Source organism: Pelecanus crispus, chromosome 8 (assembly GCF_030463565.1).
Source record: "Pelecanus crispus isolate bPelCri1 chromosome 8, bPelCri1.pri, whole genome shotgun sequence".
In the NCBI taxonomy this organism is placed as follows: Eukaryota; Metazoa; Chordata; class Aves; order Pelecaniformes; family Pelecanidae; genus Pelecanus; species Pelecanus crispus.
In genome coordinates this window covers 42,180,489-42,204,129 of record NC_134650.1, presented here as the reverse complement: position 1 = coordinate 42,204,129, position 23,641 = coordinate 42,180,489, and positions in this window count along the sequence as shown.

Sequence of the window (23,641 nt, the reverse complement as noted above, 5' to 3'; positions counted from 1 at the left end):
AATCCACACCCTGCCACTTCCCACCCAGCTGAGTATGTGATTTTCCAAGTTACTAGACACGACTTTGCAGTTGGGACTGCAGAATATTTTGTAACTTGTTAACAAAAAGATTGGTCTCATCTGCATTAGGCTGGCAGAAGCCAGCTCAAATGAGGCTATGAGGTCGTGATTCTGATTGCTTTGAAACAAATTATCCTGATTTGGGTGTGTCAGCACCGATAGGGCTCAGAGAATTCTGGTCTGTAACCCCAAATTCCCCAACTGTCCAGATACACATGTGATGGATCTCCTGTAAGCTGGGTGTGTGTGCCAGCTATGGCACCAGGCTATTAACCTCTGGGTATTTGCATTATTAGTCAGTTTTTTAAATCCTTGGAATTAAGTACAGAGACAGAAAAGATTTTCCATTTTGTTGGAGCTTGAAGTTCCAACTGGTATGAATTTTACAAAGCACTCAAAATGCTTCGCTTTCAGCCAATTTGCTACTCTGGCTATATTCTGTCTCATATCTTCACAGAAAATTACTTGCTGCCAGCTAAATACAGAATGTTGATGACCTATTAATTTATGACATGCATTTGGAGCTGGGAACAAATTTATAAACAAACTTTAAGTTCTGTTCCCCCTGTGAATTGTACCAGCATTTGTTTTAATTTCCCAGTAGTCATGCTTAATGTGTCAGAAGCTATGTTCGACTTCTTGTTTTCCTCCAAAAAGAAGGAAAAAAAAAGGAGAAATAGCTAACTAAAGTTCAGGTCCTGTCAGGTATTATGAGCAACACTTTGAAATGAGGTATGAATCCAAATAAAATATTTTAACTATGTAGTATTTTTACCAAAATCTGGAGGAGAAAGGTTTACTTACTAAACAATCATTTGAGCTGTAAACCTAAAGTATTCACCAAGGTCCCTTAAAGTTAAACAGAAAAGAAATATCTATCAGCACATTTTAACAGAAAGCAGAAGTCCTTACTAGATAGTATAAAAAAAAAAAAAAAAAGAAAAGAAAAGCACATCTTTTAAAGGTACTTTTCTCAAGTGATGCAGGAAAAATTCCTCGAGCCAGTATGGAAATTAATATAGCTGAAGGTAGTCTAAACTGTTGGCATTCATTTGATGCTACAGCAACCCTGGGACCAATCCTGGAAACCCTACTTCAATTAATATTACTAAAGTCAACAGGATTCAACCTAAGAGTGTAGCTCTGTGCCGGCAGCAGGACAGCACAGCAGGGCAGCCCGGAGCCTGCTGCCGGGGCTTGGGCTGGTGCCTCCACCATGGTCCTGGTCCTGCCCTGGTTCCCCTGCTCCTCCTGCTTCCAGCCCTGTTAATGTTATTTTTCTCCTCCTGCAAAAGTCCTAATCGTTTGCTCATGTGCCGTGTCCTCCAGCACCTTTCCAGGAGGTGGATTTCTCAAGTAAGGAAAAATGTCTGGAGAGAAGGGTTTTTCCAGGTGGTTCAGTGACTGAGGATTGTTCCCTTGCTGGACCCACCAGAGAGTTGGGGCAGCAGTTTTGCAACTGGAGGTGAACTGATGTTTAGATGAAGACACGAGCAGGTATGTGGGAATGCATCCTTTAAGTGGATTTTGAAGCTGGGGTTTATGTAGTGCAAGAAGTGCTTAGGGTCAGCCCCACCACAGGGACTTAAACACCAAAGCACTTTTTTAGCTGCCAAAATCCAGCATTTAATCAATCCTCTAGGGAGATCGAGCCTTTTGTCCAAGCCCTGTTTCTGCCAAAGGAGCACCATTAGCAAAACATAGTAGGTACAGTGTAAAAGAAAGAAAGGCTCTCTTTTGTTCTGGTTTTCATGAAAAAACCCACATACTTTCTCACGTCCACTCAAGGGATTAATAACTTCTAATTCTTGGGGGAAATACCCCCTTTTCTGCCATTTTGTCACAGGCCTTGGAGTCTCTGTGGGAGCTTGAGCCAAGCCCTGCATGTCTCTAAGCCATTTCACTCCTGGCAGTCCATGCTGTGTCCTGGCCCCTTCCATGGGACCTCTCCGTAGGTCCAAACCCATGCACAGAGGGCATACAAAAACTCAAGGGGAAGGGGTAGAGACAAGCACCCAAAGCTGGCCACAGTGATACCTACATTTCTATCTCATAACTTCAAGAGCCACAACTGTGGTTCAGAGCCATGCTGACCATTTCCTGGCTGTTTGCAGCCCCGTTGATCAGCAGAGACCGAGCCGGGGTGTTTCTGGACCAGCTTTTGCCCACCAGACTATTCCCCAGAGTCGAGGAAATACTGCTCTTGCAGCAGAGCTCGTGGCACGTCCGCACTGCATCGCTCTACGTACACAATGAACTCTCATGAGGGCCAAAGATTTAGCCAGCAGGGTTGATTTTTTATGAGTTTGTCAGACTACTTGTTTTGAATTGTATTTGTTAGGCAATTAGCTCTGGTTGCAACCCCTCTGGGCTTCTCAGTATTGCCCGGATGGCTGCAATAAATGATTTCTAGTCTATGAATTGTTTTGGGAGGGGATCACTTTGAATTGCCCTGTGTTGTCTGAATGTTTTTTTTGAAAGTCAAATGGAATCACTGAAAAACTGCCTGCATTTAAGAATAAAATTTTAGCACATTTGGAGGTAAGAAAATAAGTCTTCCTTCAGTTTTTTAAAAACACCAGGAGGTCTTGTGAGGATTGTGAGAAACTGTTTTTAACAGCCAGCCACCTACCCACTTACCGTACCAAAAAAATTGCAGATAATTTCTTTATTTCCTCTTTTGACCATATCCTCCATCCTCTCTTAGGAATTAATAAGGCTCATCTGTACAAGGCAGAAAATTCTCCAGGCAGTTCATTCTGCTCTGCTGCTGCTCACTCAACTATTTTTCACACTACAGGCGCCCATTGCTGTCCTGTTTCCATCTATCAACTTTTTCCTTTGTTACAACTTGTCATGGGTCCATCCTCAGTTATTAAATCACTGAATCGTTCTCTACATCTTAATACCAAACTATCCGAAAGACTAAAAAAAGCAAGCCAGTAGCACATGGTCTGTCCTTCAAGCCTTTGTTAGTAATGGGTGAAAACAAGTCCCATCCCAGCCTAACCTTTGTGCTCTTGAAAACCATCCCCGTATTCCCCAAGCTGCCTACGCCACCGCTGCACCACCGCTCGCCGCCCACAGTCCTCCGGGGAGCTGTCAGCATCCTTATTCATCGAGGAGCCCAACTAATAGGAACCATCCACCTGCTCCAGGGTGACTCTGTCTCTCCCCACTGCGATGCTTGCTGGGATGTGATCCCTGCCTGTTGTCATGACCTTGTTTTATTGGATGTTCTAATAGAAGCTGAAATGGATATTAGCTGTAATTACTCATTCCGCAAGATTCTGTAGGTCACTCTTTGTACCAGAGTTGAGAACCTTCATTGTCTACATTGCTTAAATTACTGAACATTGTGCCATCAGTTCTGAATTAGTGCTCATTAATGAGCCTGTGGTTCGAGAAATTCCCTATTTATTATTCAGAGGCCAAGTATAATTCAGGCAGCTGCAATGCAACACTACTCGCCTGACTTTTGATCTGTGATGGAAAGGCCTGGGTTTGGTTTTATGTTGGGTTTTGGGGGTTATTTATGCAGGAGGGAGGCATATAGCAAGCGAAAAGGAATAGATTTTTTTCTTCCTAGCCTGAAATCTCTCTCTTAGGTACCAGACTCTTTGACTCTTTACAATAAAGCAAACCTTTTTTTTTTTTTTTTGATGTACTAATATCTACTTGGTTACTGAGTGGATAATTCCAAGATCATATTAAATTTCTCTATAATCCTGGAGATGACTGGCCACTGTATTAACTCCCTGCATTAAATACTCTCTTCCTCTGTCTTTCACTTTTGCACCTGCTCCTTCTCTGCTCTTTCTCTCTCTCTTTCTCTCCTGAGCACAGAAATCCCAAGCATTGACACGTTGTCGCAGACTGCTAGTCCCCACTATTTTAAGCTATAATTATCTCCTTTATGTTTTCTAACACTTCCCCAAAAGGTTAAGTAGCGCTGAATTCAGTGTGCAGCGCAACTGAGCGATACCCTATGAAGCCGGTGCTGACAACGCGGGAGGCCCATCCGTGGTGGTCAGAGGACAGGCTTCACCTGTAGCAGCATCCCTGGCCAGTCCTCCCTGGGGACACTTCGGTCCCTTCCCTTTGCACCCTCTGGCCCCGCCAGCAGTACATTGGGCTGCAAACAACCTTATGGGGAAAAAATGATGTCACGTATTTTGGGGGGTGGAAAGGAATCCAGATGAGTAGGATCTTGTCTTCTGCAGGGGGAAAAGGAGTGCCTGAAGATGTTCGGTGCTTTTTTGGGGGTTGCTAATCAATGCTGGCAGCACCCCAAGGGCAAGGGAGCCAGGAGGGAGCAGGCACACTCGCAGCGCTGCCGCTTGGCTCAGTGCAGCAGAGCATTTCCAGGGATCTGCAGTTTATGACTGAGCATTTCTTGTGTCAATAATTAACACAAATATCAATGTGATAACAGCAGGGGTGGCGATAAAGCTGGGTCTAAGACTATAATGGCTTAAAGGAGCACATCCTGTGAGTATGCCAACAGACCACGGGGCTGCCGTGTTTTCTAAGGAGAAAGCAAAACCAGCACTGGCTGGCTGGCATTACGCTGCCTCTGAGACACTAAATGCTATAGCTTTTTGCAAAAAAAACCCCTAGTTCTGTGGGTTTTGAAATCAGACCCATGAAATTTCTACTATACAAACCCCAAGAATATTTAATAAAATGGCCAAGATCTCTGGAGTTTCTTCTCTCCCTGCTCTGGCAATACTAGCATTATTTTTCACTGGGTTTTGGCTTGAAAATGGAGCACGTTTGTTTTCTTGGCCAAACCACTGTTTTGTTTAGGCAACATTTCACACATAATTATCTGTGGGGAATGGGGAATTTTCAGAGGAAAAGTCAAATTAGCAATTTTAATGCTAGAAAATTCTTGAAGAAGTGCAGCTTGGGTAATTGATAGAGACCTAATCTTTACAAGTTAGAGCAGTCTTTGAAGAGTCCCCAGCATATTTAACTTTATTCTGTAATTGTATGCTCAGGCTCTGAAGATATCTTAAGACTTGCTATTTATCTGCCTGGTGAGGCGCAACACTTTCTTATTAAAAACATATCTATCATGGTTAATGACTTGATTTTTTTCCTTTAATACAGTACAATGACAGGTGTAAAGAGAAGATGAGCATCAGATGCTTGAGCAATATGCTCACTGTTTCAAGACGCCTTGAACATCAGCATTCCTTCATGGTGCCAGAGGAAAAAAAATACGCTACACAGATTACACGCTTGTGTTAGATAGAAAATAGTACCATTTGCAGTTTCAGTTAAAAGCATGTTGAAGTGCATATGGAAAATACCATTAGGAGGAACTCCAGAGCGCCTGAGTAAAATGGGTCATTAGGCTTTCGTTTGTTGGAGAGTGTCTCCCATCTGACAGTGCAGAATGGTAGCATTTTTAGCAGCTTATGTTCCCAGTTACATTAAACAGACAAACAGATTGACTATTTTGCATTTCTCATTTGACAACAGCTTGTCTTCATTTGCAGCACACTGGTGGCTGAGCTGAAAGCATGGCGGATGAGTGTATCCAAGGTCCTGGTTTTGAATAACAGCAGATGCCAATGTTTAACTTCAAAATCAATCAATTCTTTTTCCTGCATACGGATAAAAGGTCTAGTGAAGTGCCTGAAGGGGGGTTTCTGCTGTTTACAGCTGAAAATATATTAAAAAAAAATTCATTACAAAACTTTCTGCCAGAGATGCGGACGCTGGTGATTTTATGAAAGTAGGTATGTGGGAAAGTGCTTCTAATTGAGGGGTGCCGAAAACATTACGTGAGGCCTAGTGGAGCTCCGTCTTTTAGACTCATATTTGGAAAAGTGCTTGACTGCTGTCAGATCTTGGGCCAGACAACACTGAGCAGACTCTGGGCGGTCACCCACTTTCCTGCCTATGCTTCTCCACACCACCACCACCGAGTGCAGGAACTCATGATTGACAACGACAAGAGGTTATAAATTAATTGTTGTTCAGATTCCTGGAATATTTGGCCTGAAACCACTGTGGCCCATAAATGCTTCTCCTCTGGGGGGTGGTTGGGTGGGGAAGACTATGGTAAAATGTACATGGGGTCAAAATTGTTGAAAACATCTGAACCTGAAGGCAGCTGAAGCAGGCTTGGAGCCTCAGCTTCTTGGGACATTTGCGATTCTGCCCCCATGCATGTGCAAAGCACTGTGACCTTGGGAGATGCCAAGAAGCTTAGTGTCTGTTTATCTTCCAGCAATGTACAACCGAAATACAGAAATAGAGGCTGACATTTACCAAGTATCCATGATTGGGGTCCTGGTAGAAATGCAACGGCAGTCTGTGTTTTCTTTTGAAACAGAGGGATGGGGTTGACTGCCTCCCCTTTCATGCACTACACCTGGCAATAGGACTCCCTGATGAAACTGTAGGATGCTCTCTGGTGGGAGCAACATCCATCCCTATCAACAAGATTTAGCACTGTCCAGATAGTATGAAAGATTCATGAGGTAGTAAAATGTGAGTGGTATAAAGCTAATCCCAGTGTCTGGAGCATTTGGCAGGGGAGATATAGGTCCGATTACAATGTGAATTGTAAATCCTTCTTCTTTTAAGTCAAATTGTGTTCCAATAAGAGATGCATTATTTTCTGCCCAGTAGCAGAAAAGACAACCAAACCCAGCACAGCGTGCTGGGTTGGTTCTCTCATCGTTGTGGGAAAGCAAGGGAGCAGCTTGCCTTGCCACTTTTTGACAGGTTTTGAAGGCACTGCTGTAGGTCCCCACCTTGAGGTGACAGCTGGGGATATGAATCCTGAACTGAAGAGGTGCAGCCCAACCAACTAAAACCAAAACATGTAAGGCAATGCAGTCTTCAGCTTTTCTTAAGTGGTTGCCTGCGTAACGCAGGGTTTGGATCCCAGGTTTCCCAAAGCACTGTTTGTGAGCCTAGGGGCTTGACTCCAGCTTCTGATTTCAGGGAGTAAAAGCTAGACATAACAATGTGCCGCACTGAGCTTCTTCATCTTTTTTTGGATTTAGCCTGAGGTCAATGATTTTCTGCAGCCTGAGGGTGACAGGGAGAGTCTCTGGGGACTGATAGTACAGGGACATGCAAAGTGCACCCGTGACATCCCCCAACACTCCTGCTGAAATCGTGTCCTTCTCCCATGAGAAGTTCAAAGGTTTTGGCAGCTGCAAACAACCACCAGTTAAGAAACAACCCAAAAGGTGGTGGGGAAAACCTTTACTGCTGAAATATTTTTTTCCTTCTCTCACCCATCTTCCCTGAAGATTTCCCTCTTTAGCAGCTCTGATCACATACACAGAGCAAATACTGTTCAGGACCTTGAAATAACACCTGCAGCCAGAAATCTCTCATTAGAATAAATGGTAGGTTTTCATCCAGATTTTTCTAGCCATAGTGGAGAAACAATTTCTTGATTTTCTTTTTATATAAAGATGCTGATGTAGAGCATTCTGAAATCCTCTGGATAATGTTTATTTTGATGTCAGGTCAGTTATGTTAGACTCATATTTGAAGATCTGGCTTGGCAGTGCAGGGAATGCAACAAGAAAAACTAATTTTGAATCGGAACTAATTTTAGGAGAACACATCTGGGAAGAGAACTGTTGGTACCTAAAACGTACAGACAAGCTCTTCTGCAGAGTAGCTAACATTTGCCATACAGGCACACCTGGCACCTATAGTGAGAGGGAAAGTTGATCCTACCTTGTAGTTTTCTAAAGAGTGTGATTTTTGCAGTTTAGTTCATCGCATTTAAGCATGAACCAAGGTTCACTGGATTGATCTTAATGTTACCATATCGCATCCACGTGGAATTTTTCTGAGCTATCTGTGATGATCACACAGGCTGCCATGCTTATCCCAGATACACTGGCTCAGGTCAAGGCTTCCTCTGGGTCCCCCACCTGCACATGGTCTGAGCAGTGATGCCAAGGGATCTGCCAATAACATAACTGGAGCTGATTTGCTGGGGCTTTCATATGAGAAGGTAAATGCTATGGATGCTTGGTGGCCCATAAGAGGCAGTGAGGGTTAACAGTCGCTAACCAGCCCAAAAGGCTTGGGAATTATTGCAATGAGGGATTTTCCAAACGTCTGATTTCTCTAAGCTGTCAGCTTCTGCATAGCCAGAACAAGGCCCAGCATCCAAAAGGTCCATTATCCTTCTCCTGCAGCAGAGTTTTGCTTAGTATACTCTATTATGTACTCCCTGAAAACCAAGTCTCCTTCTCCATTCTGCCAGATTTGTTTTAACCAGCCTAGCAAGTCAGCAGCGTACGGCCAGCACGTGGCTGTGTAATGGGCTGGAGAATCATTCCTGCTCGACTTCTGTACACAGAAAGGCACACACAGGGTTTAGTCTTCCTCTCTGGAAAGTGAGGCTTTCTCTGCCACTCTCCACTGGAATACATTTTGTTCCATCTACTTCAAATATCTTGAGGTTCCTGCAGAATTGCCTCTTGTTGTGACTGCATTTAATCCTCCACGTTTCAGCTTGTTCATAATTTGATGCTGGTGTCTGCAGTCTATCGTTATTAAGCGTATGTAGTGATTAGAAGGAAAGAACAAGAGATTAGAGAAAGCCAAGAGGTCTCTGGGGCACACAGAAAAAAAAAAAAAGAAGGGGAAAATACTTTCAAGGCCACTGAAGTACGAGAGGTCTCAGCATGTGAGCAAAAGACATAAGCGAGCAAAAAATTTGACAAAGGCCATTGCTTGGGCTTCTTGTATGATTGTTTCACAGTAGAAAGAGCATAATATTGATTCCAAAAATGCTGTCTGTCCTTTTACTTAGACGTATGTATTTTGATAGTCAAAAGTGTATAGCTTTTTTGACAAAAGCATTAAGGAATAGCTATGGAAAGTACCACAGCTCAAATGACCATGTTTTCTTTCTTCTCTTTTTAAAAAATTGTTGCCGTTGCTAGGACATGCATTTAGAGCTCTTTGTTGTCTTAATGGAGACTGAAACATGTGTAGAGTTTGGCGTTTGCTTTTTTTATTCATCGGCTGAATAAAAAAGCCAAGCAGACAAAGCATTTGTAGTGCAAGAGTGGAGTGCAAATCCCTCCCTGTAAGCTGAACAAAAAAGCTCATTAAGAGGAGGTGGGATTTCCTGGTCACAGCTTTTAACTAAAGGGCAAAGGTCTCCTGTTAAGTACCATACAGTCTAAACAGGGCTGCGTAAAATTATGGGGGGGGGGGGGAGAAGTCAAATATTTGTTCTTAATTCTCAAGTTAGTTTATCCAGAGTGGCAACCAGGGAAGTGTTGGGAATGATTAAATGGCTGCATTGAGGCTACAAATTGCTGCTACTTGCTTTTGTAGCTGGACTTGTTGCAGTTGAGTGATGTCGCCCATCAGTGCATTGTGTGCACAGTAAAACAGTCGAGCAGTGACAGATAGACTGAAACTCGGAGCTACTCCATCACCACTGAAGGATCCTGCTCGCTGGGAATTGAGAATGAGCACAAGCCATGCACACTGCTCAGAAACAGCTGCTTTCACTCCAGCCCAGCTCCTCAGCTGGCCGGGGCAAGCAGCAACTAGTAAATATGCTTTATCTCTGATCTCACCAGTGAGGAGAGCCAAACAAAACACAAGCAAAATAAATAATTTGGCAAAATGCTCTACGGATAGGTCTAGATGCTCAGATTGTAAACTTCCCAGCCAGCGGTGCACAATGTCAAGTGAGAAGATGACTCGCAAGAAGAGCCTGAGGTAGCAGTGCTGGACACCAGCTGGAAATGTGCACAAACTGCCTTGACAAATAGACGCTGAGGCAGCAGCTCAGTCCAGCTGCACCATGGCTGCAGGAGCAGAGCAGAACCTGTGCCGTCAGGACCGGTTTGTAAACTGGTTTACAAATACTGCATCTCACACACAAATGCTTCCACAAAAAAGGTGAGAAAAAGAGATCTTGGAGGTACCGCCCAGGGCAAGGCCAGTAAGAGCTTGAGGAAGCATGAGCATCCTTTGGGAAAAAAATAAGGTGCTGGCCAAAGCACTTGGTCTGGCTTGAGTGTTTCCCTGCTGTGCTTACGTTGGTCCTGTAGTGTAGCCTCTTCAGTGCAAAGGGCTTTTTCGGTGGGATGGCTTGGGTGTTATATTGTATTTCACACCAAGTCATATAGAAATAGGCAAAAGTGCCTTTTAACAGGGGCTCTGCACGAATTTGTTCAGATCTGTGTTTTGTGATCTCCCTCTGCCTGTCCACAAAAGGGCAGGTCCCTCCGCTGTTGCTGTGCCAAAGGAGAGGGCAGGAGGGAGAGGGAGAGCCATCCCCAGAATCTTCTCCCCAGTCATCTATTTCTGCCCATTTCCTTCTGCGGTTTTACACCTCTGTTCACCGGCAGACTGTTTGCTAGTGCATTGGGTTGCTGTTTTGGTTGCTTTGTTGATCGGAAAAGACGTCAGACAGACATAGCCATGTAGATATGAAGGTCTAGAAGACTCAGTTCTGGGAACAGGTTTATTTTGGGCTGGAAAATAAATGGAAATTTAGTTTATACAGATTGTTCTCACTAACTGTAGAATCAGCAAATTTTGTGTATCGGTTCATCATGAAATTGAAATGGCCGAGGCTTAGTATACATTGTGAGCTCTAATTGAAGGCATTAATTAGCATTAAAGCCAAATTCTTCCAATCATGTGCTAAACAGAAATCAGGGAGAGGCAGGTAAGCAGTGTGGATATCATTTGGCATTCTTTCTGAAACACAGATTAGCATTTAGAGTCCAATCCTCTGCAAAAACTCATTAATGGGCAATTAATTATGCTTCATAATTTGCACCTACACTTAACTATGTGCAGAACAGTAGCAGCAGCATTAAACATTGGTACAAAATCAAAATAAAATAAAACCACACCAAAGACAACAGTTCTGCCAAACAGAGCTTGAACGTAGATCTCTGTAATGATCTCAGCTCCCTATTTATTAGGATAATGAAATATAACCCATCGAAGGCCTACAAGAACCTCAGCATGGAGTTATTGTTTCATTTTGAGGATGAATTTTGGTGCTTCTATTTTTGTACATGTTCTGGTTTTAGTCATAAGTAAAGATGGTTGATGACAGGCAGGTACATGCACTAACATCCTTGTGCTCTGAGCATAACTGCTTTTAATTGGAACAGCCTAGTATCAGGACATTGAGTATTGAACAAACAAGAAACTGTCAAGTTAGAAATGGTCCCATTCTAGAATTAAGAGTTTTTTTAACGTTAGAAAAATGGTGTGGCTTTTGAGCAAACCTGGGTTTTTTGGGGTTTGTTTTTTTTTTTTTCCTTCAGGTGGAAAAAAAGGCAGAAACCTGAACGTCAAAGAGAAACTCAGAAGGTGAAAGAACCCATGTGAACTGAAACCAGAAACAGCTCACACAAACCTGCTGAGAAACAAAACTGCCTTTGCTTAGCCATATACCAACTCATTGTCATATTTTTTTTATTTATATATGTATCTCAGGAGCTTCAGGAAGCCCAAATCCTTGCAGTTTGTTGGGTGCATGGAAGTCAGATTACAAAGGAGAGAGTGAAAGGTGGAGAAGAATATCAAGGAGAGAGAGATATCAAGGAGAGGTTGCAATGGAGCAGTCAAAGTGGAACAAATCATGTGTTATGCTGTTGTAAACAGGAGGAGGCTGAGAGTGGCTGCATGACCCAAGGGCATACAGGATGTCTGTTAGGGTTGGAAAACAAACATGGGTCTCCTGTGTCACACTGCTGAAAGTGGCTTTTGAACCCAGGTACTAAAGAGACAAGGTGCGGATGTTAGAGCAGTAGACCACATAGAAACAAGTGTTGGTACAACTGGCTCACCAGGGAAATAATACAGTTTTGATGTGAGCTAGTAAGAGAACATAGATTTTTGAGGAGAAAGACTTTGGTGAAAAGCCTCCAGTGCTGGGCAGCTAAATGAATCGCACTGAAGGTGCGGCACAAGTGTCCTGGCAGCGGGAAGCAGCAGATGAGCACTTACTAGCAGCAACGCGGAGGCTGGGGGTGCGCAGCTGGATGGCAAGAACTTTAGGTCCTCCAAACCTTGAACTGAAGCTGAAGACTTCATCTTTTGTGTCCTCTTTCTTGAAATAGGAAAGTGCAAATGTCTGACCATCATTAATCATGATCAGCTTGTGGGCACTAGAAAAAACAACCAGTAATCCCTGTCTTTGGGTCTAATGTGATTTGTACTGCTGGAGCCATATATTTGTGAGGAACCACCCATGCCCACTGGTGCCAAGCAGAAGGCCCAGCCCTGTAGGCTTTGTCCCCAGGAAATAACAAACCTGTGTTGAGTGAAGTGCCACAATCACACTAGCAGCATCCATTTCAGGAACCTTTGCAGAAGATCTTGAGCCTCCTGAAGTGCTAGGTGGATGAGTTGAAGGGATAGAGGAGTCAAATATCTTACCTTGCCATGTTCTACCATCATATGAGGAACTGAAGTGCACCAATTTGGGGGTATTGCATGAGTCTCTCCAAGTGCAAGGGGAAGCAGGAGCTTTCATCTCTGATGTGTTACACAGCAGGACATGCACATTCTGAACACCTTGCAAGGTTGTGAGCTGACATAGCTCAGGGGCAACCTAACCATGTAATGCCAGTGATTCTTCTTAACAAATATGAATAATTCTGAAAACTAATTCACTGAATAAAGAAATCCAAGAAGATAGGCTAGATAATTTTTGGACATGAGAGAGAGTTCCTGATGACTCCCTCAGGTAATAGTGAAGGAACTGAGATGATCAAAGGCTGTGCTGTCTTCTAGAGCCAGAGCCAGTTACATCAACCTGCTGGAAAAACACAAAGTAGGTAATCAGAGATCCTTGAAGAAAAAATTCATTTTTACAGCATTCAACTACTGTCTTATTTGTAAGAAAAGTAGATTAAAAATTGGAAGAGGGGAAAGTTTTTGAAAATATTTTCATTATTTATTCATTAATCATTATTTCACTAATGCCTGCCATCTTGACCTGTAACCGATTGATCATGCACAGTGCATGCATGGGGACATTTGAGTTTGCACCCATGTTTGTCCTGTGGAAGAGGGCAGCAAAAGGCATCTGACAAGCAGGTAGCAACGTTCATCCTAACACATTTTTTTTAAGCTGCAAGTGATATCCTTTCATGGAAGCCAAAGGGTGTTTTGTAAAGGACTTCCACAGAGAGTGTTTTTCACTACATATGTATTTTTGTCTTTGAACTGGAGTGACAATGTTAAATTTTTAGTTTTTCACTGGTGGCAGAGTGGATGGACATCTGTGTCTTGGCCATATTCACCCATCACCCTTATGCAGCTGGACATGTCCAGTTGCCATCTCCACCACCAGTTATTACAGTTGCCACCTTCACCACTTCTGAGAGCGTACCCTCGCTGACTGGCTCACATCCTGGACAGGCGTTGCAGGGAGAGCCTGAACCGGTAATGGTAATAAATGTGGTTTCATGCTACTTTTCTGCCTGCTATGTCTGGACTGCAGAACTGCAGGGTCTGAGCAGCTACTGAGGGCTGCCTGTAGTCTCCTCCAAAGGCAAAAGTCTGAGGAGCTAGAGAGGCATCTGTCAGCTCCTCTTCCTAGTAATGTTCACCCAAGAAAGTCAACGCACACCTCTCTATGGTGACCTTGCATGGTGACTTTGCAGGGTATGTTCTTCCTCAGCCCTTGTTGAATAATTTTGGCATCTAGCTGTTATGCACAGGGACCATGTAGGAGCCAGGCTATGCGATCATGCTCCTGTTTTCACAAGAACGCTGCTTCTTTCAGTACAGAATCATCTTTCCCTTCACTGCAGTACAGGTGCTTCTGTCCCCTTTCGCCTCATAGCAGCTTAGGAATGGAAGTAAAAAAATAATATAGCATCTTAGTGAAACTGCAGTCGCGTGGGCTTTTAGCGCTCAATTAACCACCATCACAGATTTCTCAGTATACAAGGAAAGAAGTAAATACCTTGAACTTTGGTGCCTCGAAGGGACAAGGGGAAAGAAATGGTTATTCTAGGTTTCATTCTCATTCTTTCTTAAAAGTCTCCAGTAAGCTCAAATTGTGCAGCTGATGAAGTGATTTTCTGTGCTGCAAGTATTAAAGGTACTGGATAATTTAGCTATCATGATAAATACCTACTAGGAGCCTATTTTCTTGAAAGGACAAAGAAAGAAGGAAAACTTCTGAAAAATGGATAAAAATAACTGTATTTTTCTTTGTATGGAAAATATTTTGAGGGAAAATAACCTCAGATAATGTGGGACAACATGGGCTAACACGATATTTAGGGAAAAGACATGAGATTCAACTTCTAAGATGCAGACAAGGGAGGAGAGCGGCAATACTATGTCCTTGTAAATCTGTCCGATTGCTGGCACTGGGCTACAGTAATTAGTGGAGCTGTTGTAAAAGACAGTATGATCTTACTGAGGAAACTATATTAAGATACACCAAGCTGCCTGAGGTGTCTCAGGCTACCTATGGCCCAGATGGGCTGTAGAGATAGTCAGGGATTTGCCAGATGTCAGAGACCATTTTGCCCAGCAGTAACTCCTTAGTCTAAGGGGTAACATGAGGAGTGACAACCCCATTGCCCAGCCATCCCACCTGAGGTATGAGGCACTCAGCATGGTTACAGAGAGCTGACTGAGCTTCTGTTAGTTGGCTGTTGCAAAGCCAAGAGCCCGGTCCTTGTTGTGATCCCACATTTCAAGGGCTTCCATTTACCTGCAAAGATTTATTATGGAGAATTTTGGCACAGCTCTGCCTGAAGAGTTCCCTCTTGGATTTGGGAATGGCAACTGCAGAAAAACCAGGCAGGTGCAAACCCACACAGGAGAGAAATCAGTTGGGGAAATAATTTTAGCCATCCGTTGTCCCTCTCTACATGTATGAAGACAATGCACATTGGGTATAGGCAGATGGGATACTCCCTGGGGCAAAAGGAGAGCATGCCTTGGTTCCTCATGCAAGTTTTATCCCAGGTTGTCATCTAAGTAGAAAAGAATTCCAGGTTTGGCTTCTGTTCCCCTAGGTAGCAGTGTCACTGGCCCTGGGGATGCTAAATCCTGCTTACACCAGCCATCTGGAGACCCCAAGCCTCTTGCCCAGCTCCTCTCTAGCAGCAACACCAGGCAGCTAGGCACGAGGCTTTGCATCACCTCCCTCCCCAGCTCCCTCTTTCACCACACCAGAACTATATATAGATCTCTACAAAGATTAATATAAATCGTCATTCTGAAAATGGATGCGTATAAAATGAAAAGTTAACTCTTCAGCTGAGCCACTGAATCACAAGTTTTTGCCTCGAGCACATTTTTACAGCCCCTGCAAAAACAGAGGCATTAATGGAAAGTCTGACGCAGCGTTAACTCCCGCTGCACTGGGAGTGGTTGCTGAGATTAAAATGGTCACTGAGTATTTTCTTCGTCTTCTATGCAAAGCTTTGTCTCTGAAAAAACCACACATGACATTCGCATTGCAGGCTACTCCAGTCCTTTTTCCTTGACAAATTACTGTTTTAACTAACAGCACTCCAGTACCAGGCCCCATGCTTTTAGCAGTGCAGCTACCCACAAGCCCTTTTTGTGGTTCCCTTGTCTAGCTCAATTTAAACCTAATGTGACTCTGGCTAAGCGAGGCGTTTTGCAATTGCCTACCACAAAGCGATAAGGGTCTGCTGCAGCAGATGACTTGTATGCTTCCCCAAACGAGCCCTTCACATTTAGGAAGGTCGGCCGTGTCATTTCTCTAATTTTCTAACCGCAGAAATGTATATTTAGAAAAGAGCAAGGAAACTTCCTTTACCCTAAGCAATATTGCATAATGATGGAGGAGGAGGATTAGCGCAAAGGTTTTTCTTTGAGCAGAATTCTGAGAGATTGGGAGCTGGAAGCCTGAATAATGACTTATTTCAGATATGCAAAGCCAGGGCTTTCTGTGTGTTTCAGATCCCTTTCTGTTTCAGGTTGGTGTTTGGTACACTAGGTGCAAGCTCTGCTGCTGTAGCCCATGTCTTAGACAGCCTGTGTGTTTTCTCTGGTGCTGCCCTCCTGGAGAGCCATGATACCTCTAGGATGCTCCTGCCCGGGGCCTCAGCATTCTCCGGCACAGCCTCCTTCCTGCCCGAGCCCCTCCCGGGCTTGTTTGACCACTCCTTCCCTCGCTTTCCTCCATGTCTCCTGCCCCTCACTAGGTTTTAAAGAGATTTAGGCGTTGCTGTTATTACAGTTCCACTACTGGGCTCAGGAGCCTGAAGTGTTTAGACACAAATGCCAAGAATAATAATGAACGGTCCTAAGTGCCCTCTGGCTGAAGCCTCAGCTCGGCACCGGGTTTCCAGACCCCATGTGATAGCTGGGGCAGATGCTGCAGAGGGGACCCCTGAGGTCCCAGGCAGGAGGTGCTGCCTGAGTGGGGACAGCAGGCAGCAAGGTGCCGTGTGGCGAGGCCTTTGCATGGGATTTGCAGCCAACACTCTTCTCCCATGGCCTCACGGCTGTGAGATATAAAAGAGCCACGTGGCCAGTTTCGGAGCCTGTGAAGTCAGTGCGAGATCACCTGGGGCTCTGGTGGGGACGGGCACTGCCCTGGGAGGGACTGCAGCTCCCCAGCTCCCCAGGGATGCTGGGGAGCCCACTGCTGTTCTGTTATTTCAAATACATAAGCTCCCCTAGCCCGCTTCAGCACAGCAAAACAGGCCATTTTTCAGTGTTTTCTGGCAATTCCTTCCTCAGGGACCTTGCTCTGCCAATGACATGCCCATGCAGCCCATCACCTTGAGGTGGAGACTATATTGGGTGGTAGCTACCCAGCAGTTGGGTGTTGAAATATATAATTAACCCCAGCAATCTGTCCCTCTGGGCCAGTGATGCTTCAGGAAACATGGCTGAAGCTCCCTGAAATCCGTGATTTCAGCATGTACACAGGGCCAATGAGGTTCAGCTGTGTCTCTGCTGGTGGTGTTTTTCAAACTTGACCTTGCAAAGTCCACCTCTAGCAGAAGAAAATCGTTTACCATGACACTTATCCAAATCTGAGAAACTTTTGTTAGGGGAAAGGCCGTGGCAATAAACAGCCACAAATGATCATATGTGGTTGTACTGAACACACGAGGGCTGGGGATTTAGAAGAAATATAGGGTGATTAGGCCTGGTTGGGAAAGGAACCGTCTTTCTGTCAAGAAAATGAACATGGTTTGGAAGTTATCTATTTTGCCTGGCCTGGCTCAGGCTATGAAGCAATCGTTGCAGCAAAGAGGACACAGATAGTTCTGTTCATTAAACTTTTAGGTAAGGATGTTACCACTGCCTTGCACAATAGTCACAAGAAAAAGTTAGTTTGAGGATGACTAATTGTGGCAGCGGGAGCGTGATGTGTGAGAGCAGAGCCTTGGTTTGGGAACATTGTTCCCAGCCTTTCTGGTGGAAGTTTGCATTTAAATGGTAATATTGGCATCTCATTTTCAAATGAGATTTTCAAAAAATGCTGTGAAACTTTTCTATTTGGAAGCCTAACTTTCTCACAGGAACTCAGCAGCGGTTTGTCCCTATGCACAGCCTAATGGATCAAAAGTTCAATTTCTGCATAGTCTATTACTTGCATACTCCATAAAATAGGATGCACGAATGGCTTGGCTTTTTTTTTTTCTTTTTTTCCCCACTAAATGCAATTTTTCCCCTCAAAGATTACTGAAAATTACTTTTGCAAGTCAGTATGAAGGCTTATCAGTCCAGTGGTGTTCAGATGCCATATTAACTGCCTCACATTACTGTGAACAAGAACTGCTGTAGAAACCAATGGACTAAGAATGTAAAGTACATACTGCTGATGTATGTCGCTATAGTAACCCTTTCCCATCATAGGTACCTGATAGACTCTTCTTCCACAAACAATCCTATCTTATTTTAAAAAACGTTATATTATAGAACTTAAACTTATGCTTTGGGGCCATATCAGTCATAGTGTTTGTGACTGATGAGCACAGAGAGCAAACACTCCCCACTAACGAAACATGTAGAAAGATTGCTTTCACAGCATGCTCAGAGCATATTAAAAAAATTATGTTTCAGCACAAAAGGAAAAGAATTTAGCCTGTGCATGTCAGGCTGCTTTAAATATTTTATTTTGCCCGTCTTCAGAATCAGTGAATCCCAGAAGCCATCCCTTGGGGTCCAGCCCTTCAAGGATATAGCATTCTTCAATCCCATTGATTTCAGTGGACCTTGAAGGCACTTAGTACTTCATAGGCTCATTCCCATGCTGTAGAAAGGTTACCCTATGCATGCTCACCTATTACAGCTGCCAGGAGATCTAATACCCTTTGGTTTAGCTGACAAAGGGCAGCTAGACAAGTTCAAAATAAAAACAAGGACAAGGTTTTTAGTAAAGAAGTCAGTCTTCAATGGGTTAAGTTAGCAAGGGATGGACTCTCCCATCCTATGAAGAACGTACAAGGACTCTACCTTCATTTCCAAAAAAATGCTACAATTCATGAAGACGTCATGGGTTGCATGCAGGAACTGCAAAGCCAAAGTCTCCTGCCTGCAGTACTGGGATGGATACAGAGATCAAACGGTTACTGGAAGATCCCTTTGCCCTTAAGAAGTCTGTACCCATTTCATATATGATAGAGTATCTGAACCGAAAAAAAACAAATACAAACATGTCAAAACAACATCAGCATTGAAAACTGAAGGTCTTAAATGCCTCAGTTTTGCTTCCTTACAGGACTGTAAGTTGTCTTTCTCATGAACATCAGTCTGTGTTTGCATCATCACCAGTTACAGGTTCATCATTTCATGTGGGGCATATGTAGTCACTCAATATTTCTTTTCATCTTTACCACTCAACAAGTAGCTGCAGGCCTTATATAGAAAGGCTCCAGATGCTGCAGTGCTCTCTGCATGATGTGCTTCCTCCTCGGCACTGCTGTCTTGCCCTCTCCCCATCATGCATGGGCTCTGCAGATGCTAATGAACACATTTCACGTTCTTATGAGAGGAGGAAACATCAGCCCTGCTGTAGAGATGAGGAAATGAGGCACATAGCAGTGAAGGTCAAAAGTTTCCATTTACTTTTCGGTGCCCAGTTTGAGACATCTAAGCATGGTTTCTCAGAGCTTGGTGTCGCCTTTTGCAGGTGGCAAAGGGCAGTGTGTCTCCGGTGGGCACCTGTCTCCCCGTCCCCAGGACCAGGAAGCTGGGCTTGGCTGCTTCCACCTCTGTAAGGGCATTGCCTCATGGGAATGACCAAGCACTGCAGGAAAATAGCTGCAGAATGCCACAGCACCACTAAAATAGCCCTACTCTGTTGACCTGGTGTAACATGTATGGCAGTGCGTGATGGGCTCTGCCTCCATGGCTGGTTCAACTGAGTTACAGGCACTCCAGCAGCTTTCACATGCAGGGACTTCTTTTTGATGTGATCTGAGGAAGAGAAAAACAAGTTTCCAAGGAGATGGATACATTTTTGAGAAAAAACACTCTTTGTTATAACCCAATCCCTTTGGGTTCCCTGCATTTTTTTTTTTTTTTTTTTTTTTTTTGTTCTTCATAGTATTTAGGCTGGAGAAGAGCCTCTTGCTCTTGCACAGTAATTATGACTCCAAACCTTTTATACTATTAATTTCTTATTATAGCTCCATGCTTAACATGCAATATTGTAAATAAACTTTCAGATTATATTGCTGAATGGAAAAAAAGTATGTTCTTAAAAAACTCATCAAGGCGTATTTCCCTAATGGACTAACTGTGTGGCATGTGGTTTCAGGGGAGTTACTCCAGATCAGTTCACTTCCTAACATGTACTAGAATTTTTTTAATGTTCCGTAGAACACATATATATAAACTCACGTCTTCTCCCCATGCTTGTGCTGGTGCTGACCATTTGCTTATTTGAAAAAAAAAAAAGTCACTAGAGAATGCTACCAGGTTGAAAGAGGTGTTTTACACTCACTTTTCCCAAAGAGAAATTATTATGTAGAGGACAGAGAAGGGATAGACTGAGTCGTCTCTTTAAACCTTATAGAGTCAACCTTTACATGTCAGTCAGTTCCTAACTAGTGACCTATAAGTTGGTGGTCTCAGCCAGCTGCTTGCGGCTTGCCATTTGCGGTGAGGGTACGGGTATTTTGTAAGTGTGGGCAAATTACAGATTACTGGTGCGTCATCATGAAGGACATTTTCACCAATAGGCAGAAGGTAGGACAAATGTCAGGCATTTAGAAATACCCAAAGATACTGCAGTGGCAACACTAGGAAGAGAGCTCAGTTCTCCTTTTGTGTGGGCCCTGCCTCCAATCTCAGAGGAAAATCAAAAGCTGCCAGATCTTCTACTGGAGCTACAGAATTATTAGGACAGAAATTGAAAGCAAAGCAAAACAAACCCCCAAAACTCATTTGTTTTATTGCTTGCGTGTATGTTGAGTTCCTGTGAAAAAAAAAAAAAAAAAAAAGAGGAAGTAATTTTAACCTGTGCATTGGCACAGAAATTCATGGAAGGCAAAAGTATATACAGGTTCAAAAATGAACTGATGAAATTCATGCAGGATATTAAATGCAGTGTTTGGGATGCTCTTCCTTTTGGAGGAAGAGCTATTCCCTCCAACACAGCTCCTTGTCCCTCCTCCCGCCACACCTTCCCAGGGATTTGCCCAGTCAGAAAACAGCAGCCAGACTGGATGTACCATTAGTCTGATCCACTCTTGCAGTTCCCATGGTCTTAAATTTGCCTGCAACAAAAGCGCACATATATCCGTTTGATAATGTTAGTTGCAGCCTGAACAAAAATACAAATAAGCCACATGGAGCGAGACATTGTGTATGCAAAGTACATCAGTGTGCAGAAGCACCAAAATCAAAGACATGCTGCTGACTGACAATAGTTTGCCCTAAAATAAAAAGTAGGTCTGTCCGTGGGCACAAGGAACATACTTATTACCTTCCCTCCATCCTGCAGAGCTTTTTAGGTGAGCGAGTACTGGTCTCGCTCAGGCAATTTACATGAGCGGAAGTATGACAAACGGGGACAGTCCCTACCTTGAAGTAACAGGCCACAGAAGGGAAGTTTAGCAAAAATAGGAGCCATTAATAGTCATTCCATCTCGCTTTGTGAAGTTCACTGAGGTTTAATTAAAGCACTGATATGTTTTCGACTGACCTTATTTTCATACCTGATAATCAGTAAACTCATTATCATTCTTTAAGCTTGGTTTTGAATCTAGCTAATTAGCACTCTGTGGGTCAGCATCTAAGTTAAACAAAGACAAGGAGGAAAACTCCAAGATCTGCATATTTTAGATGCTCCCTGCAAAGGAGAGTGGTCATCAGGTAACGTCACCAGCAGAAGGCTGAGCTGGCACTGATGGGTGGTGTTTTGAGGTGCTGGGTGAGTACCAGCCACGCAGTGGGGACAGGACCTAGCTGAGCCTCTGGCTTTGACAATCAGGGCATCGAAAATGACTCAAACATCAACTTTCTACAGCTGAACCCTTTAAACTCCTGACCTGTACCACGCAGGTCTGGAGAAGAGCAGGGCACAAATTCCAGACTTCCTCGTATCACCTGCAGTTAACATGTGAGGAATGAACGAAGGACAAGAGAAGCACCACAGTTTGCAGCACTGGCATTTCCAGGAGGGAAACATGACCTTCTCCGTGTTCAACATGGTGCTCGGCTGCTCCTGGGACAGGCCCCATCCCAGGCTGAGTGGACCTTTCCCTCACACTCAGCCTCTTTCCACCAGTTGATCCTCTTGGGCTTCACCTCCGGCTCTGAGCTTCCCCAGAGTTACAGCTTGCAAAGCATTCAGTAGGTGGGAGAGGTCTAGGAGAGGTCGTACTTCAATAAACACCATCGGCTCTTACCACAGGAGACACAGCAGTGGGCTGGGGAGTGCAAAACCGCTGCGGTTAGCTGGGATTTCCAACAAGAAAACTGGCAGGAGGAGAGAGGGATGAGCAGTACCAGGCAAGAGTCGGAGGGGAGTGTTGGAGGGGGGTCCCTTCTCTTACAGGAGGGCAAAGAGCACGAACCACGTCATTCCAAGTGAGGAACAACAGTCTGGGCCACATGGGATGCTCCAGCCATGGTCATATGTGTCCTCAACATTCCCATGCAAAGCAAACTGCTTCCACCTCCATCTCCAGTGGTCAGGAATCACCAAGGGTTTAAATGCTGGGGAGGAAACAAATAATTATAATACTTAGCACCTGGCTTGCACTTTGCACATTGACAGCGCTGCACAGCCATCAGCTAATGAACTGAACGAGGTGTTCAATTACACAATGATTGTTAACGCTCAGTTAAAACCTACAAAACTGAGCACCAAATGGTAGAGATGCAATTTCAGCTGGCGGCTTGTAGACACTTCCTTCGTAATTGCGGATGGTGCTTAGCAATACTTAAAACAAACTATTTCTCCTCTTCCTCCAGCTTTTCCTGATGTTTGCGTGTAATGGTCTGTTCTTAAATGAGCCTCTCCCTTTCTAGGAGCTTGTAAATGTTATGTTGTAAGACTCTGGGTACCGTATATGTGAGGTACGCTAGGCAGGCTGTTGATTTTCTTAGAAGGCGGCTCCGTTGCAAGGCTTTGCCAAACCCATGATCCACACACACACAAAAAAAAAAAAAAAAAAAAAAAGACCAGCCTGTAAAGTAACTAAAACATTCAGCCAACTCTTTATTCCTACTGTAATTGAAACCTGACCAGTCTTGAGTTTCTTTATAATTTAGAATTTGACAAAACCTTCCGCACCTCCTTTATGCATGTAGGCATGCAGACACATGGTTGTAACAGCCACATGATCGGCTGCAAAACTAATGGCTGAAGCATGTGATAAATTGCATTTATTCTTCACCTTTAGCTGCTTCACCCATATGTTGGCCATCTCCTTTGCCCTGCACGCAGTGATCCATTGCCATGGGGCTACCTTTCCTGTCCTGCTCCTCTCTGCAAGAGCTGCTTTGTGCCTTTCAACAGCCAGCCATAAATCTGCTTCTTCCTTTTCATCCTGGCAAAATGACAGAAGCCCTCCACTCCCAAAGGCAGAAAATTCCCACTGCTGAAGAGTCCTGCCCCATCGATTCCCTCTGTGCTGCAGCTGTTCTGTTCCCAGCACCAAGCATTTATTTCATTACATGCACTGGACAGGCAGGGCCGTCCCCGTCATGATGGCTTTAGCGAGCACATGGGGCTCCAGGGATTTCCTCTGCAGGAGGAATTTGTCAGCTCCCACAGCTGCCCAAATCCTGCCCAAACTGTCCCGGGGTGGAGGGGGAGGCTGTGTGTACGATTCACCATGAGCGTGCTGAGATGAATTACTCTCATGCACTTTCTCCAGATACTGCTGTCTAAAGAAACTCACACTTCTGTCTCTGCAAGCATCATTTTATCCTCAATTGTATGACCCTAGAAGATAAAAATGTACAGAAGTGTAGCTTGCTGTTATTTCCTTCCCCTAATCCAGTTTGCACTGAACTGACAACATTTTCCCCTCTTTTGCTCTTGTTGCAGAGCACCCAGAGTACAAGGTCATTAGGGGAAGCATACTGTTGTCTGTTTATGTGAAGAGGCTTTTTGATGCCT